General features: G+C 37.5%; 1 protein-coding gene across 1 annotated transcript in view; it reads left to right on the top strand.

Annotated features, from left to right (window-relative positions):
* The first annotated feature begins 17,043 nt into the window (after positions 1–17,043).
* Positions 17,044–18,877, top strand: part of DCN (decorin) — a 58,961-nt gene continuing 57,127 nt past the window's right edge. The window contains exon 1 of the mRNA XM_006870721.1: positions 17,044–17,069. The gene's annotated coding sequence lies outside the window, so the exon portion shown is untranslated. The remainder of the gene's footprint in view (positions 17,070–18,877) is intronic.

Genomic DNA, 18,877 nt, shown 5'->3' with positions numbered 1-18,877 from the left:
TCCATAGAGGTAAAGTGCATTTTCTCTTAAACTAATTCATAACTTTACTGGCAATGATTCTCTTGGACCTCTGATGACTCCATATCGAAGAATACAGCTCTCATGCACCATTCTGAATGTTTTGACAGATTGTTTTTAGTTAATTAAAGTAAATGAAGCTCACTGAGAGACATTTGTCTTCGAATAAGATTTTATTTTATGTGTTGGAGTGAACTACTTTATGTGGCTCTTCTAGCCATAGTCTTTGTATTGTTGTGATGCTGTTAGGTGTTGTCAAGTCAGCACAACAGAAGGAAAGATTGTCTGATCTGCATCCCCTCACAAACATTGTTTGTGCCCATTCCAAGGAAAGATGACCCAATGAAATGCAGAAACCATCAAACAATATCATTAATATCACATGCAAGTAAAATTTTGCTGAATGTAAGTTAAAAATGGTTGTAGCTACACATTTACAAGGAACTTACGGAAATTCAAGCCAAATTCAGAAGAGAATGCAGAATGAACGATATCATTTCTGAAGCCCAAGGAAACTTGACTGAAAGCAGAGAATGCCAGAATGATGATTACTTGTGCTTTACTGACTCTGCAAAATCATTCAACTATATGGACAGCAAACTATGGCTAACATTACAAAGAATGGGTATTCCAGATCACTTAATTGTGCTCATGAGGGCTCTATACATACTCAAACAGGCAGTTGTTTGAACAGAACAAGGGAATACTGAATGGGTTAAATTCAGGAAAGATGTGTGCTTGGGTTATATCCTTTTACCATACATATTCAGTTTGTATGCTGAGCTAATAATCCCAGAAGGTAGATTATAAGAAGAAGGAATGTGGCATTACAGTTGGAGGAAGACTCATGAACAACTTGCAGGTGACACAACCTTGTTGGCTGGAAGGGAAGAAAACTTAAGATACTTACTGATAAAGATTAAAGACTACAACCTTTGGTTGTCACATATGCATGTGACAGTTGGACAATTGTACCTCAAAATTTTAAAAAAAAAGCCTCAAAGTTACAACAATAATAACATCATGATAAATGGAGAAAAGATTGACACTGTTAAAGATTTCATTTTGCTTGGATTCACAACAAATATTCATGGAAACAGCAGCCAGGAAATCAGACAACATTATCACATTAGGCAAACTGCCACAAAAGACCTCTGTTGTTGTTAGGTGACATAGATTTGGTACCGACTCATAACGACCCTATGAACAGTAGAAAGAAACACCGCCTAATCCTGGGCCAACCTCACTACTGTTACCACACTTTAGTTCATCGATGCTTCCACTTTGCCAATCCATCGATGCTTCCACTTTGCCAATCCATCGATGCTTTCACTTTGCCAATCCATTTCTCTGACCCTCCACCTTATCAAACATGATACCCTTCTCCAGAGACTGGTCCTTCCTGACAATATGTCTGAAGTGTGAGAGACGAAGTTTGGCCATCCTGGCCTCCAAGAAGCACTCTGGCTGTACTTCATTATAACACAGATCTGTTGGTTCTTTTAACAGTGATTGTCACTTTCAATATTTTCCTCCAACACCATAACCCAAAAGCATTAATTCTTCTATGGTCTTCCTTATTCACTGTCCAAATTTCACATGCATATGAGGTTATTGAAAATAACATAGCTTGGGTCAGGTGCACCTTATTCCTCAAGCTGATATCTTTGCTCGTCAACATTTTTAAAAGGTCTTGTGCAGAAGATTTGCCTAAAGCAATACGTTGTTTGATTTCTTGACTGCTACTTCCATGAGTGTTGATAGTTGGTGCAAGAAGAATGAAGTCCTTGACAACTTCAATCTTTTGTCCGTTGAAAAGAATGTTGTTTATTGGTCCCATGGTGGGGATTTTTGTTTTCTATATATTGAGATGCAATCCATACCGAAGGCTGTGCTCTTTGATCTTCATCAGTAAATATTTTAAATCTTCACTTTCAGCCATCTGTATATAGCAGGTTGCCATATGATGCCATATTTTTCTTCATATAACTCAGCTTCTTGGATTATTTGCTTAGTTTACAGGTTGAATAAGTATGGTGAAAGAAGACAACCCCCACACACCTTTTTTCATTTTAAACCATTCACTGTTCCCATGTTCTGTTCGAACAACTGCCTCTTGTTCCATGTACAGAGTGTTCAGGAATACTCACACTTTGCAATGTTGTCCGTAGGTTGTCATTATCCAAACAATTGAAAGTCTTTGTGTAGTCAGTAAAACACAGGTAAACATCTTTCTGATATTCTCTGCTTTTAGCCAAAATCCATCGGACATCAGCAATGATATCCCTTGTTCCACTTCATCTTCTGAATCCAGCTAGAACCTCTGGAAGTTCTCTGTCAATGTATGCTTGCAGCCATTTCTGTATTACCTTTAGTAAAACTTTACACCCATGAGATATCAAAGATACTGTCTGATGATTTCCGCATTCTTTTGGGTCACCTCTCTTTGGAATGTGCACACATATGGATCTCTTCCAATCAGTTGGCCAGATAGTTGTCTTCCAAATTTCTTGGCAGAGATGAGTTAGTCCCTTCTGTGCTGCCTCACTTTCTTGAAAGATTTCAATTTTTATTCCATCAATTCCTGGTGCTTGTCCTTTGCCAATTCCTTCAATGCACCTTGGATTCTTCCTTCAGTATTATTGACTCTTGATAATATTCTATCTCTTGAAATGGCTGAACATCAAACATTTCCTTTTGTACAATGACTCTGTGTATTCCTTCCATATTCTTTTGATGTTTTCTGCATCATTCAATAATTTGCCCAGAAAAGCTTTCAATAATGAAAGTCAAGGCTTGAATTGTTTCTTCAGTTCCCTCAGCTTGAGAAATACTGAGTGTTTTCTCCCTTTTTGGTTTTCTGATTCCAGATCTTTGCACATTTTCTTGTAATATTTGGCTTTATCCTCTTGAGCTGATCTTTGAAATGTTCTGTTCAGTTCTTGGACCTTCTCATTTCTTCCATTTGCTTTAGCATCTCTACACTGGAAAGCAAGTTTCAGTGTCTCTTCTGACATCCATTTTGAATTTTTCCTTCTTTCTTGTCTTCTTAATGACTTTTTGCTTTCTTCATGTATGATGTTCTTGATGTCATCCCACAACACTTCTGGTCTTCTGTCTTTAGTGTTTAATGTACCAAATCTGTTCTTCAGATGATCCCTAAATTCTGGTGGGATATATTCAAGGTCATATTTTGCCTCTTGTGGACTTGTTTTCATTTTCTTCAGCTTCGTTTGAATTTGCATGTGAACAATTGATGGTCTATTCCACAATCTTCCCCGGCCTTCTTTTGACTGTTGATATGGAGAATTTCCATCATCTCATTCCAAAGACGTCAATTTGATTTCTGTGTATTCCATCTGGTGAAGGCCATGTGTATAATAGTCTCTTATGCTGTCTACAGAGGGTATTTGAAATGATCAAATCATTAATTTTGTAGAATTCTATCATGAGACTTCCAGTTTCATTTCTATCACCAAGGCCATATTTTCCAATTATTGATCCTTCCTCTTTGCTCCCAACCTTTGCATTTCAATCACCACTAATGATCAATACATCTTGATTGCATGTTTGATCAATTTCAGATTGAAGAAGTTGGTTTTGTTGTTGTTGTTGTTTAGTGCCCTAGAATCGGTTCCTACTCATAGCGACCCTGTGTAGGGTTTCCAAGGAGCAGCTGGTGAGCTTGAGCTGCCAAGCTTGCAGTTCAAATGGCAGTTCAAACAGCACCACATCAGGACTCCTGAAAAAGTTAGTTGAATTCTATTTCATCTGCACTGGCTTCAGTGGTTGACACATACATTTGAATAATAATGGTAGTAACTGGGCTTCCTTGTAGGTGTGTGGATATTATCCTATCACAGACAGTGTTGTACCTCATGACTCATATGGATATGTTCTTTTTAACAATGAATGCAACCCCATTCCTCTTCAATTTGTCATTTGGGCATAATAAAACCTGTGGTTATCAGATTAAAAATGGCCAATACCTGTCCATTTCAGCTCACTAATGGCTAAGATACTGATGTTTATGGTTTCCATTTCATTTTTGACAATTTCTAATTTTCCTAAATTCATACTTTGTATATTCCATGTTCTGATTATTAATGGATGTTTACAGCTCTTTTTCTTCATTTTGAGTTGTGTCTTGTCAGCAAATGAAGGTCCTGTGGGCTTTACTCCCACAGGTTTTACTCCGTCCACATCATCATGGTCAACTCTAATTTTAAGAGGCAGCTCTTCCCCAGTCCCATTTTGAGTGCCTTCCAACTTGAAGGGTTCATTTTCCGGCACCATATCTGACAGTGTTTCTCTGCTGTCCAAAAAGTTTTCAGTGACTAAATATTTGCAAATAATTCATCACTCCTTCTTCCTAGTCTTTTTGTCTGGAAGCTCATCTGAAACCTATCCACCATGGGTGACACAGTTGGTAATTAAAATACTGGTGGCATATCTTCCAGAAGCTACCACAATATGACAAACTGACAGACAAGTCTGTTTGTCCAAAGAATCTTTTAATATTTCAAGCCAAGGCCTGAATTTTTGGTTCAGTCCCCTCAGCTCGAGGAATGCTGAGTGTGTTCTTCCCTTTTTGTTTTCTAACTGCATGTGTTCACACATTTTGTTATTATATATGACTTTGTCTTCTTAAAATTACTTTTAAATTTTCTATTCTGATCTTTATTTCCTCATTTCTTCCATTTTCATTAGCATCTCTACATTGGAAGTCAAATTTCAAAGTCTCTTCTGATATCCATTTTGATTTTTTCTGTCTTTTTTGTCTTCATAATTACCTTTGCTTTCTTCCTATATGATGTTCTTGATGTAATCCCACAACTCTTCTGGTTTTTGATTTTTAGTGTCTAGGGAGGTAAAAATGGGACAGTATAAATGAAAGACCCAAAAGTGTATTTAGTGGAAAATATTAAGGTGATATCATTAAAAGTAAAGCAAAAAAAAATTTTTATGAAAACAAAGATAATGTAAGAACATTGGAGAATTAGTCTAAAAGGTCCCGCATGTATACATTTAATTTTATAAATAGAAAACAGACAAAATGGAGGAAGATAATAATTAAAAGAAATAATTCAAGGACATTTCCCAGAATTAACTAAACATTAACAAAAACATTGGCTAACTTGCAAGATACTGCAAGCCGTAGACTAGCACAACTAGTCATAATTCATTTTTTAAAAGTTTTTATTGTGAATTATGTGTTAGTTTATGTGGGTGAACATTATCTTTACATTCATTCTATTGTACTTTGTTTCATTGCAATGATCACAATCCCTTACATGCATCATCAAACATCCAAAGGGTACAACCCACACTCCTGCCCCCTTGCCACCAGCACACAGCTCCTCTCCCTCCCTGAGTCCAAAATCCCCAGATGCTCCTTCTGTCCACCTCATTGTCTCTGTCTCCATCCCTAGTGTTACTGCCTCTCTTGACAGGGTCTCCCACTTTGCTTTCTTCCCTTGATGGTTCCAGGGATCTCTGCTCCTGGATTGCAAAATCAGACACTCCCTCCTTTTGTTACCAAACATTTACATTTACCTTTCCAACACTCACTGTCAGATGTGATAGCAATCATTCCCTATTGAACCACAGGAGTCCTTACCCCCTCACCTTTTATCAACCCATCCAGACAGGTTAGGAACAATTCAGTGGAGGTTCTACCTTTCCTTGTATCCTCTGGAGCTAGATTCCCTATTGAAAGCTTGCAAGCCAGTCACTTCTTGCCTTTGTAGTACCCCCATTTTGGGTAGCCAATGTTTAAGTTCCCCCTCCCTGTAAACCCTGTGTGCCATCGGGGTGGAAATGATCCTTACTGTAGAAATTTGTCCATTCCTTTGTCATACTGCATCCACAAGCATAGGTCAGGATCATCCACTTATAATGGGTTACTCCTTTTTTTTTCTTTTCCCTCTTCTTTCTTCCTCTAGTCATGTTTTGATCATCCAGTCATTGATGCCAGGTCAAATAGTACTATCTGTAATTGTGGGTATTCTTCTGCATCCCCCCCTCACTTTATATCAGCCAGATGCTTCACACTCCATTCTAGTTGCTGTTGTTTAGTTCCATCAAGGCAGCACCTATTCATAGTGCCCTATGCACAACAGAACAGAACACAGCTAGGTCATGCATCACCCTCACCATTGTTGCTACATTTGAGTTCATTGCTGCTGCCACTGTGCTAATCCATCTTGTTGGGGATCTTCCTTTTCCCCCCCAACCTCTACTTTACCAAAACATGGTGTCCTTCTCCAGGAACTGGTTCCTCCTGATAATATGTCCAAAGTATGAGAGATTAAGTATGACGATCCTGGCTTCCACGGACAATTGTAGTTGTACTTCTTCCAACACAGATTCATTTGTACTTTTGGCAGACAGTGGTACTTTTAATATTTTCCTTCAAAACCATAGCACAAATACATCAATTCTTCTATGATCATCCTTATTCACTGTCCAGCTATCATATGCACAGGAGGTTATTGAAAATACCATGCTTTGGGTCAGGAGCACATTAGTCCTCAAACTAACATCTTTGCTCTTGAACATGTTAAAGAGGTCTTGTGCAGCAGAGTTGCCTAATGAAATACATAATTTGATTTCTTGACTGCTGCTTCCATGAGTGTTGATGGTTGATCTAAGCAATATAAAGTCTTTGACAACTTCCAATCTTTTCCTTATGGATAAGGAATGCAAATAAAATAGCTATGAAATCATGTAGTCTGGAATCATGGTGTCTTGTTTTTTGTCAATCACTTCAATGCCCCTTGGACTTCTTCCTTCAGGATCATTGGCTCTTGATCATATGCTACCTCCTGAAATGTTTGAAAATCGACTATTTCATTTTGGTACTCTGTGTATTCCTTCTATCTTCTTTGATGTTGTTGTTGTTAGGTGCCATCAAGTCGGTATGGACTCATAGAGACCAACAGGAAAAATACAAAACAACATAGGCAGACTGACTGATTACCACAAGAATTAGCAAGTTGCTTACCCAGGAGACATCAAGGCAAGTGGTTGGGTCCCTTCAGAGCAAACCCCCTTCCAAGACTAAGACTCAGTGTGAAAACACGTTCTGATTGGTGACCACGTACGTCACCGGTAAGGGAAAGTGAGGGAAAAACAGCAATGAAGCTGCGAGCTAAGCCCTACAGACTCCTGTTAACCCGGGTAGAGACCTGGCACTTTTAATATTCTCCTTCAACACCGTAGCACAAATACATCAATTCTTCTATGATCATCCTTATTCACTGTCCAGCTATCATATGCACAGGAGGTTATGATATGTGTGGTAAGACCTGGGAACTCTTGGGCCTAGAGTCAGTGACATAGCCACAGAGGACTAGAGTGGAGAGTGAAGTGTCCAACTGATAAGAACAGAGGGCATATACACAAGAATATCCACACTTGCAGATAATACCCACTTGACCTGATCTCAATGACTGGATGATCAGAGCGCAACTAGAAGAAGAAAGAAGAGGTAAAAAAAAGAATAATCTGATACAATTTAGTGAACTTGACCTATGCCTATGGATGCAGTAGCGCAAAAGAGGGAACAAATCTTTACAGCAAGCATCATTCCTACTCCTCCATACACAGAGTAGACAGGGATGGGCAACTTGGACATTGGCGACCCAAAATGGGGTGGGGACTTCAAAGGCAAGAATTTACTGGTTTACAAGCTTTCAAGAGGGAATCTAGATCCAAAGAGTGTTGAGGAAATTAGAATCTCCACTGAGTAGTATCCAATCTGTCTAGGCGGGGCTGATGAAATGAAATGCTGATAGGTATCTTGTGATACAATAGTGAATAATTGTTATCAGGACTGCTTGTGAGGGTTGGAAATGTAAAGGTAGATATTTTGTAGCAAGGAGGGGAGTGATTAACTTTGCAGTCTAGGAGCAGAGGTCCCTGGGACCATCAAGGGAGAAGAGCGGAGTGTGGAACCCAACCCAGAGAAGCAGTGATGTCAGAGATGGAGGCAGAGACGATGACATGGAGAGATGGAGCGGCTGGGGACTTTAGACTCTGAGAGGGAGAGGGGCTGTGTTGATGACCAGGGGCCAGGTTTGCAGGGTATACCCTGTGGTTGGTTGATGATGCATGGAGGGGATTGTAACCATGGCAATGAAACGATATACGATAGGATGAATGTATAACTAATATTCTGCCATGTAAACTATCACATAACTCACAATAAAACACTTAAAAAAAAATCACTTCTTCCAAGGCATGTTTTGTTCTGGGATTGATTTAAATAAAGACTGGTAAGCATTTATTTCCAAATTATACCTTTGACTTTAATCACAGCATCCTCCTAGGGCTGATTACCATTGCTTTAGTCCTTGAAGAATGGAGTCTAGGTGGAGCAATACTTAAATGCTCAGCTGCTACCTGAAAGGTGGACAGGTTGAATGCACCAGCTGCACTATGAGATAAAAGAGCTAGTGATTAGGTCCAGTAAAGATTTCAGCCTCTGTCCTGTAGTGTAGCCATAAGTCAGTATTGACTCAATGGCACACAACAATAGCCTTGTGGCTTGTCTGAGCAACGGAGTGTTGACCAGTTCATTGCCACTGAGAGTTTGTTTCCACTCCCTTCTCCTGTCCTTTAAAGTCTAAAGGAAAATAGCTCACCAAAATCTCTCAAAAATGCAGGATTTGTAATAGCATCATTAAATACTTGCTAATATAATGCTGGTGCCTTCACATTTTCAATGCCAGCTGGCAACAGTCAACGTTTGTAACTACATGGAATTAAAAACAAAACAAAACAAAAAATGTTTGCAGTATTTCCTGTAATTTTTCAGCAGCTTTCACCACATGGGTTCACTCTCCTCTGACAGGCACAAAATGTTCTTATCATTCACAAGGTTAACAAATCACCTATTTAGAAGAGTGAATTTAATAGCACAAACTTCTATGGCTTTTGGCCTATGGGGAAAAATTCATACTCTTTTCAGTTGGATTTGGTATTGTCTTAGAACATGTGTGATGCTAAGAAAGCTATTGAAACTGGCTTGCAGGAATGAGGATGTTTCATGAGAAGCCAACATTTTAATGAAGAAAGTTGCAGAGATTTAATTTTGAAACACCAAATGTGATCAGGCTTTCCATTTTCATTTATCCCTATAAGCTTATAATTATAAAGTAGGCACATATGCTGGTAATTTAATGCATTTATAAAGGATATCCTTAGACATCATTCTAAAAAGAATGGGCATGTTAATTATTCCTAAATGGTAATGTTCCTCAGGTATTAGAAGTGGATTTATTCAAGACAGAATTGCTTCCCAAAATAAAACTGCTCATATGCTTCAAATATGAATACCTATCTTCATAAAAACATCCATCTCATGAATTATTAGAGGCATAACTCTTATTAAAGATTAACAAGGCAAATTACAAGGGATTAATTATTTTCATTAGTGAGATAATTTGAATTGAATAGTTCCCAAGGAGCTGTAACTATCTCAGCAAAAATTCCTAAGCTAACTGATTATTTCACCATGCAGTTTTGAAGACGTTAAGAATAAAACTTTTCATTCATTTACCTACTTAGATTCTGGGCGGCTGACTGTATTCTGCAATGGAGCATTTACTTTTCCTAGGATACAGAGTCAATTGAAAGGAGAGTATTTACAGACCAAGTAAGTACCATGTACCAAATACACACTACATATTCATGATCTACGTTTAGTGCTCCAAATTAAACAGGACATAACTTTTAGGCTCAAATATGAGTAAAATGCAAGAAGAGAAAAAAATGTTAAAATCCTCAGTCCATTTAAATTTTTCTCTACTTGACATAAATTTGTGTTGTATGTCCCAAGTTCAGAACCCTTTACAAAAATCAATTCATTTTACCCTCTTATGAAGCAGGAATTATCATTAATGGGAGAACTACTCTAGGTCACACAGATTGTTAGTCAAAAAGTCAAAAAAATCAAACAGGGGCAATAAAGTTCCATTGTCTATGTGCTCAACTGAAAGATCTTGAAAAATGATCATTGTGAATGGAAATTACAAACCCAAGGTCTTCGTTGCTGCTAACAATTTGGTCATTGCACATTATTCTATTAGATTAAATCTTATATTGGCCTAAACTTTCATTCACACAAAGGATGTTTTTCTTGTTTTGAAAAAAAAACTATACTGTTACCAAATGTGTCTACTTTGCAAGGCTATTAGTTCTAAGTCTGGCTTCCAAAAATAAATGGTCTAGGTTCAACAATTTCAAGAAGTAAAGTATGAGCCAAAGACTGAAGGTACTGAAGGCATTGTTCAAGAACAAGACTCTGGGATTTGATGGAATACAAACTGAAATCTTTCAACAAACCAGTGCAGCACTGGAGGTATTCACTCATCTATGGTAAGGGACTTAAAAGACAACAATCTGGCCAATGGATTGGAAGAGATCCATATTTGTGTCCATTCTAAAGAGAGGTGACCCAATGGAATACAGATATCATAAAAAGATCATTAATATCACTTGCAAATAAAATTTTGCTGAAGATAATTTTAAAAATGGCTGCAACGGTACATCAACAAGGACTTGCTAGAAACACAAGCTGGATTCAAAAGAGGACATGGAATGAGGGATATCATTGTTGATATTATAGGGATCTTGGCTGAAAGCAGAGAATATCAGAAAGATGTTTACCTGTGCTTTATTGACTCTGCAGTCTTTCGACTGTGTGAATATGACAAGCTATGAAGATTAAAGAGCACAGCCTTCGATATGGATTACATCTCAATGTCAAGAAAACAAAAATCCTGACCACTGGACCAATAAACAACATTCTTGTCAATGGAGAAAAGATTGAAGTTGTCAAGGACTTCATTCTTCTTGGATCAACTATCAACACTCACAGAAGCAGCAGTCAAGAAATTAAACGATGTATTGCATTAAGCAAATCTGCTGCATAAGACCTTTTAAAGAGTTGAAGAGCAAAGATGTCAGCTTGAGGACTAGGGTGCGCCTGACCCAGGCCATTGTGTTTTCAATAGCCTCATATGGATGTGAAAGCTGGACAGTGAATAAGGAGGATGGTAGAAGAATTGATGCCTTTGAGTTGTGGTGTTGGAGGAGAATACTGAAAGTGCCATGGACTGCCAAAAGAACCAATAGATCTGTTTTGGAAGAAGTGCAGCCAGAGTGCTCCTTTGAGGCCAGGATGGCTAAGCTTCGTCTCTCCTACTTTGGACATATTGCCCGGAGGAAACAATCGTTGGAGAAGGATGTCGTGCTGGGTAAGGTGGAGGGTCAGAGAAAAAGAGAAGACCCCCAACGAGATGGATCAGCCAGGTGGCATCATTGATGGACTCAAGTGTGGCAGCGGTAGTGAGGTTGGCCCAGAATCGGACATTGTTTCGTTCTGCTGTGCATGGGGTCGCTATGAGTTGGTTCCGACTCGATGGCACCTGACAACAACAACAACTTGGACAACATTGTGAAGAATGGATATTCCCAAACACTTAATTGCACTTATGAGGAACCTGTACATAGACCAAGAGGCAATCATTCAAACAGAACAAGGGGAATCTGAATACTTTAAAATGAAAAAACAGTGTGTGCCAGGATTGTATCCTTTTACCATACTTATTCAATCTGTATGCTGAGCAAATAATCCAATCAGAGAAGCTGGATTATCTGAAGAATGTGGCATCAGGAATGGAGAAAGAGTCATCAACAACATTTGACATGCAGATGACACAATCTTGCTTGCTGAAAGTGAAGAAGATTTATAACAGTTACTTATAAAGATCAGTGACCACAACCTTGAGTTTGGATTGCACCTCAATCTAAAGAAAACCAAAATCCTCACTGCTGGGCCAGTAAATACCATCATGATAAATAGAGGCAAGATTGAAGTTGCCAAATGTTTTATTTTACTTGAATCCATCCACACCCACAGAAGGAGCAGTCAAGAAATCAAAGGAGGCTTTGCATTAGGCAAATCTGTTTCTCAAGGCTTCTTTCAAGTGTTAAACAGCAAAGATATTAGTTTATGGACTAAGGTGCACCTGACCCAAGCCAAGATATTTTCAATAGCCTCAGATGCATGTGAAAGTTAGACAATGAATAAGGAAAACATAGAAGAATTGATGCATTTGAGTTATGCTGTTGAATATGAGTATTCATATTCATTTCCTGGATGGTAAATTGGAGGGTCAGTGATAAAGAGGAAGACCCTCAAGGAGATGGATTGGTACAATGGCAACAACAATTGGCCAAGGGGAACAACAATTGTGAGTATGGTGCTTTACCGGACAGTATTTTGTTCTTTTGTGCATGGGATCATTATGATTTGGAGCCTGACAATGAAACTAAGATCATTTTACTACTCAGAGAACTTGTCTTCAGCTATCCGTTGATCACAGAGATGTCTAAATACACTTTGTTTGAAATTGTTGTTGTTGTTGTTATGTGCTATGGAGTTGGTTCGACTCATAGCGACCCTGTACAAGGTTTCTGAGGTTGTAAATCTTTACGGGAGCAGAAAACCTCCACTTTCTCCCACGAAACAGCTGGTACTTTTGAACTGTTGACCTTGCAGTTTGCAGTCCAATTCGTAACCACTACTCTACCAGAGCTCCTTTTGTTTGAAATAAGCCCCTGCATATATGAACAGGAGCCCTAGTAGCAATGCTTTCTGACTAACCCTGTACAAGGATGATGAAGGCACACTCTTATCCCAAGGAGCTCACAGCTGCTTTGAAACAAAGTCGACCTCTGAGGTATATTAATTTAATTATTGCCTCCTGTTTTTCTACTGCAGAAAGTTTTCTAGCATCATTCCACTAGCCTAGCTTGTCTTCTCTCTCTTTCCACCCCATGCACACTCTTTTGATCCATCAGCATTCAGCTCAAATTCTACCCATTCTCCATAAAGTGGTCTCTCCCCCATGGCTCTTCTGAGTTGTTAAGACAATTCTTTTTCCTACATACTTTTTGCAGCCAGGAATTAGACAAAGCATTCTAAGTTTTCTGTCCATCCTTGCTTATAGAAGGAGCATTCTGGATTCCGGCTGTATTTCAGCCTGACATCATTTTATCTTTTTGAGTTGCTAAGTAAACCTTGGAGTCCTGGTGTGGTGCTGTAGATTAATGCGCTGGACTGCAAAGTTGGTTTGATTCTCAAGGTTGGAAGTTCAAGCTCACCAGCAGCTAGCTCTTCAGAAACCCTATACAGGATCACTATGGGTCATAACTGACTCAATGGCACTTAACAACAACAACAAAATAAACTTTTGGGTAGTACAGTGGTTCTGTAGGATAATCACTGAACTTTGAACCACAAGTTTGGTGGTTTGAGTCCACCAGACATTCTGTGTGAGAAAGATAAGGCTTTCTGCTCCCACAGAAGTTTACCATCTGAGAAACTCCACATAATATAGCTATGAGTGGGAACCAACTCAACAGCACTAAACAACAAAACAGACCCTGAAATTCTAGGTTAATAAGCTGGACTGTAAGGTTGGTTTGAATCACAAGGTTGGTTGTTGCAGCTCACCAGCCGTTTCTTGGAAACCCTGTACAGGGTCACTATGAGTCAGAACTGACCTGATGGCTCTTAACAACAACAGCATTTAGCAACTCACAAATGTCATCTCACTTTTCTTCTGTTCTCAGTCAATGTTTTTTTTTCTCAGATCTCTAACACCTCCTTATCAGATGTTAGCTGCAGAAGTTTCAGGCATCACATCGATTTATGAAATATCCAGGTGGTCCTGAAATAAATAAGGTAAGTACAAGTGCTTATGTACCAATCTGTAGTGAATAATTTCACATTTTCCACCATATGAAAGATTCTGCTGACATCTGTCTCTTTCTCAACCCCCTAGCATCTTTGTACAGGATCAGAAACTCTTTTCAAATTTACTATCCTTGACACAGACAGAGTACCTAAAAAAAATGGCATAATAAATATATAAAAACTATGAAAAAAGTACACGAAAAGCATGTGAAACAGTTCACTACAGATTAGTATAGAAAGTAAGTACAACTAAGTCCATGCTTACTGAGTAATACACCCCTGAGAGGTGCCATCTCCTCTGTATATCATAACTAACTAAAGTACCATCAGCTGACTTCTCATCACACCGTATCAGGGTTCAGTGGCATGCTTTTCCTAAAGTAATTGTTGAAAGGAAATTATTGTTGTTAAGTGCCATCAAGTTGATTCCTATATAATGATCCTGTATAGGGTTTCTGAGAAGCAGCTGGTGGGATTGAACTGCCAACTTTGCAGTTCAAATCGACCTTGAGGTACAGTGCATTATCCTGCAGTGCCACACCAGGACTCAACTGGCTAGGCTAATTATTTGAAGTGGAATGTGTGTTGGGGAATCTATTTTCTTTACAACTGAATCCATCTTCATTCTTTTCTGACTCTACCTATTTAGTCTCTTAAAGTACAATACTATTAAGATATGAGTGGCTACAATTCAAAGTGGTACATTTTTACATTAGATTTGGAAGGGACTGACAATTAGACTGCACTCATCCAGGAGTGGTTAGGGAGCAACAAGATCAACCACACATGCACATGGATTGTACTGTCAGGCTTGGGGTTTGAGGCAGTTGTGTAGAGCAGAGTCCGGTAACAAGGTAACAGTAGCAGGAACATTGAGTACAGTGGTGATGGGCTGGAGGAGAGAAGGGGTATAGGCACATGAAAAGTAAAAATATTGCCAAGGAAAAATTCACTGCCACCAAATTGTATTTCAGGCCATTCTACATTCAAAATTGTCCTGAATTCCAGTCTTTTTTTTCCAGCTAAGGAAGGAATCTGTGTAAGGTGGCAAAATAGAGAGCCGGCAGACAACCCGTTGCAGGCTCTGACCTGAATTTGAAGAGTCCATCTAAGAAAAAAAATCAGTCACATCAGGTTTGTAAAGATAATCGCTGGCTGCAGACCTCTTTGAAAATAAAAGAGTGTCAGAAGACCTTTCTAAGTTCTGGCATTCTTTAAACCCTTAAAATGCAGGTATAATTTAAATCACTTATCTTTGATGATGGTGAGAAAGAATGACTAACCCTGAAATAAACTTTGACAAGATGAAGATTATAGCTGCCTTGTTAGCTAGTGGGTTGTCGGTAGAAATCACAGTTTAAGTAGTTTTAACAGCAGATGTGATATGTGCTCAGAGTATGAATATTTCAAATATTCATATGGAAGCCAAGATTTCAGTGAACGCAAGCCAGGATGAGTTTAAGCAATCTCTGTATAAGTGCTGATTCTAGTCTCAAAATTGTTCCATTTCATGTTAGATTGTAAGAGACCTGAATTCTCGTGACATTGCCATGACCTCTTTGTGACTTAACTGTACATGACTTTTTAATGACTTAGTTTTTCCATCTAAAACTGGGTGTGTCGATGCATGTAACTTAACATCTGATTATAGGGGAAAGTTTTAAGGAAGATGATGGTTGTGAAAATGCTTGGAATTTTAGAAGTGAGTTACTTACAAAAATAAAAGGGCAGCCTTCATATATTTTTGCCCCTGGACATAAGTAAAACGTCTAAAAAAAATTATCACTTGGCCATAGTTTAAAAAAAAAATAAAAGATCTGGTAATCTATTAGGAAAACCAGGTACCGAAAGCCCTCTGGAGCACATTTCTACAGGACCCACTTGGGGTCATAGTGAGTTGGAGTCTGGACTTGTAAAATCAAGATGACTAATTTGTTTAGACTCTGAGTACTGTGAAGTATGAGTTTATTAAGGAATAGAGAGGAAAAAAAGGCAAAATAATAACGTGGCAACCCTTCTCCTCCGTCTTTAAACACACACTCAAGAATTTAATTTTGCCTTCAAGTTTCATTAAAGCAAAAGATTCTTTTCTGTAGAAGTGCAGACTTGGATGGTGACAGGAGAGGAAGGAGAAAGGGTGAAGGATTAGCAAAGCATTAACCTCTCCTGTTTCACAGATGTTGATTTCTGCTTTCCACCTGGTAACAGCCTAGGGGCCAGAGCACAAAGACACAAGTCAAAACTTACAAGAACTAACAGCATCCAGCAAGGGAATTACAAAAACAGCTTTCCAGTGCCTAAATAAATATCTTTCTTTGTATTTGTACTTTTCTTCTATTTACTGAAATTTGGCAAGATTTTATGGAATTGACTACCTTTTCAAAGCTCCAGATAATATAAAAAATAGTCTATAAAAATTAAATGTTTCAAATACAGGTTCAATTTATTTGTGACCAATTTTTAATATCTGTGTGATTTATTAAGAGATCTAAACAAACAAAACTGATGGGCAGTAAAAGAGATTTTAAACAATGAGTAATAAAAATAATATGTTATGTGCTTTTCATAAAAAGCCATGTTTTTTCCCCAAAATTCTAGAACTATGTTAAAAATATATGAAAAACTCCACAGCATAGGAACAAAATATGCACAAAAAATTCCAAGGCAAGCAAGAATCCAAATGAATAATTTCATATACGGCTATTCATTTGTTTTTGCAGACCACATTTAAAATAACTATAAGATCAGTTTCATTCCATATGCATGTACATATCCTGGAAGACAGAAAATGTCTTATTTGGGAAATATGATAAATAATACTTACAAACAAGGCTGGAAAGAGTTGAGTGGATTGGGGGTGGGGAAAGAAACTCTTTAGTTACAGTATTTTAGGGAAATGTATCAGCAAAATATTACAAATTTTAAGGCAAGTTGTTCTACTATACTACATAAGCAGTTTAGAATGTTAAACAGATGCAAAAGGGATAAAGCAAAAGTGGAGGCAAAAAGCCGATAAAGTTTCTGGCTTTAATACAAGAGACATATCATTACCATATGATCTAATGTGGGTGTCAGCCGGATTCTGTTCACTGAGGGAAACCTTAGTTTTTGACTGAGCCATGGAGTAGAAGCAGGAGCTTTTCAACCTAGTGACAGTCACAGAGCAGCACCTAACCCCCGCCTCCTTTCCACACCTGCAAACTCTTTTGCTTGGGCTGAATATTTAGTGTAATTACATCTCAGCTTTGAGGGCTCCTGTGGCAAATCCCCGGATTAAAAGGTATGCTTTTCAATAATTGTCCTGAACTCTGCTACAAACTAATAAAACTTCAGTCAAGTTAAGAGCAAAAAGAATTATTTAGTGAGAAGAAAAGCAAAGAAAAAATGGTACTAAACTTTTAAATAATTTTTATGCAGAATTTTTTTAAAGTATTGCTTGAAATCAAGTTAAATATTTGGTAAAATGATTGAATGACTTGTTTAAATTTTTTTCTTTTGTTCTTGCAAGGGAATTTATTAAAAAAAACAAAAAACGAACTGTAACCTAACACCACGACTACCTACATTGATATATTCTGTATTTGCACTAATGAAATGTTTAGCTCTTGAGGAACTGTGAACAGAAAAGCATTCTAGGTGAGCACAGTATTCCTAGTTTGCTTATTTTTTAAATGATTTCTCTCCTTCATAAATTCTTGTATACTTTGAGAAATTTTAAGACCCCAGAGAAGTGAATTCTGGTAATTAGCTGTCTAAGTCCAATGAGGTTTTCTGTATCCCTAGATAAAAACAGAACGTATCAGCAGAAAACTGAAAGTAAATATGGAAAAAAACATATGCCAAATATTAAAGACTTAAGTAAACTATTCGCAAAGCATCACTCCTTCAATGTAAAGAAAAGCAATATTTTCAATGCAAATGACGTTTATTACATGATGCATTCATGATGAAAAGAGGATGTGGGTTTTTTTTTTTTTTCCAATTTCAATGCAAGGTTACAGGATGACCACTTGTAAGTGGGCTACCAGTTGTGTAAATACTTGTGGCTTTTTCTTCCTCTTGCAGTTTTGACAAGAAAACACGAACCAAATGCCTCATAGCAGTCCCAATTTATGGATAAATGTCATTTGTATGGCTAATATTTTAAATATTTGTATTATTTTTTGATTTTTAATTCAACCAGTGATGGGAAATTTTAATGTTTCTTTGCATTTATAGCTTCATTTATTTCTGAGGGTTAAATTTTTACTTTGACACTTACATAAAAATCATTAGGCATAATATAAATGTTGATCCCAAGCCTATAGTAAACTGAAAGAGCTAAAGTGTAAAGTCATTTTAAGAGCTAGAAATTTAATATTTTAATTAAAAATGTATTAACTGTGGCAACTACTTTTAATGGAGTAACAATGCATGTTGAAAATGTTTACAATATCTGCTATTTATTGGATATTTATTTTTCTGATACATTAAATAAATAAGTTAAGAACTCAAGAAATTTTATTATGAAAAGTACATATAAGTTGCTTTAAAATTCTCAAATCTCAAATAACATGACACTAATTACAAAGAAGTTATTTCCTGAAGGAATTTGTATAAAGTGTCCAAACAAGCAATAGAACATTAGAGTTAAAATGCACACACACACACACACACACACACACATTAGAAAATGAAAGTGATATAAAATAAGTAATTGAAACTATAGCTACCTCTGCATTTAGCTTCAACCTAAAAGAATATTTTACATTTCCTATTTTAGGTTGTTAGAGAAACAACCAGGCATTGTCTACTCTGGAGAAATGATAAAGTGACATCTGTATTAACTCTTGTTGCTATTTATTAAATCTGCCAATTTTTTGCTTCATTTTTCTTCTAAAATTGTAAGACATTAAATATGCAAGGCCAGCAAACTTGTGGCAAACCATACACATTGCATTTTAATGTGAAACAGACAGAAAACCATTCCGTTACATCTAGTCTATATCCTTTAGATCTAGTCTAAGTAAATCCTGCTAGGCCAAACAATAGGCTCTCCTCTTAAAGGGCAATGCATTCATTGTTGGTGGTGTGATTACTAGAGAAAAC

The sequence above is a fragment of the Chrysochloris asiatica genome, unplaced genomic scaffold (genome assembly GCF_000296735.1).
Source record: "Chrysochloris asiatica unplaced genomic scaffold, ChrAsi1.0 scaffold00149, whole genome shotgun sequence".
In the NCBI taxonomy this organism is placed as follows: Eukaryota; Metazoa; Chordata; class Mammalia; order Afrosoricida; family Chrysochloridae; genus Chrysochloris; species Chrysochloris asiatica.
This window is presented reverse-complemented; position numbering and strand designations above follow the sequence as displayed.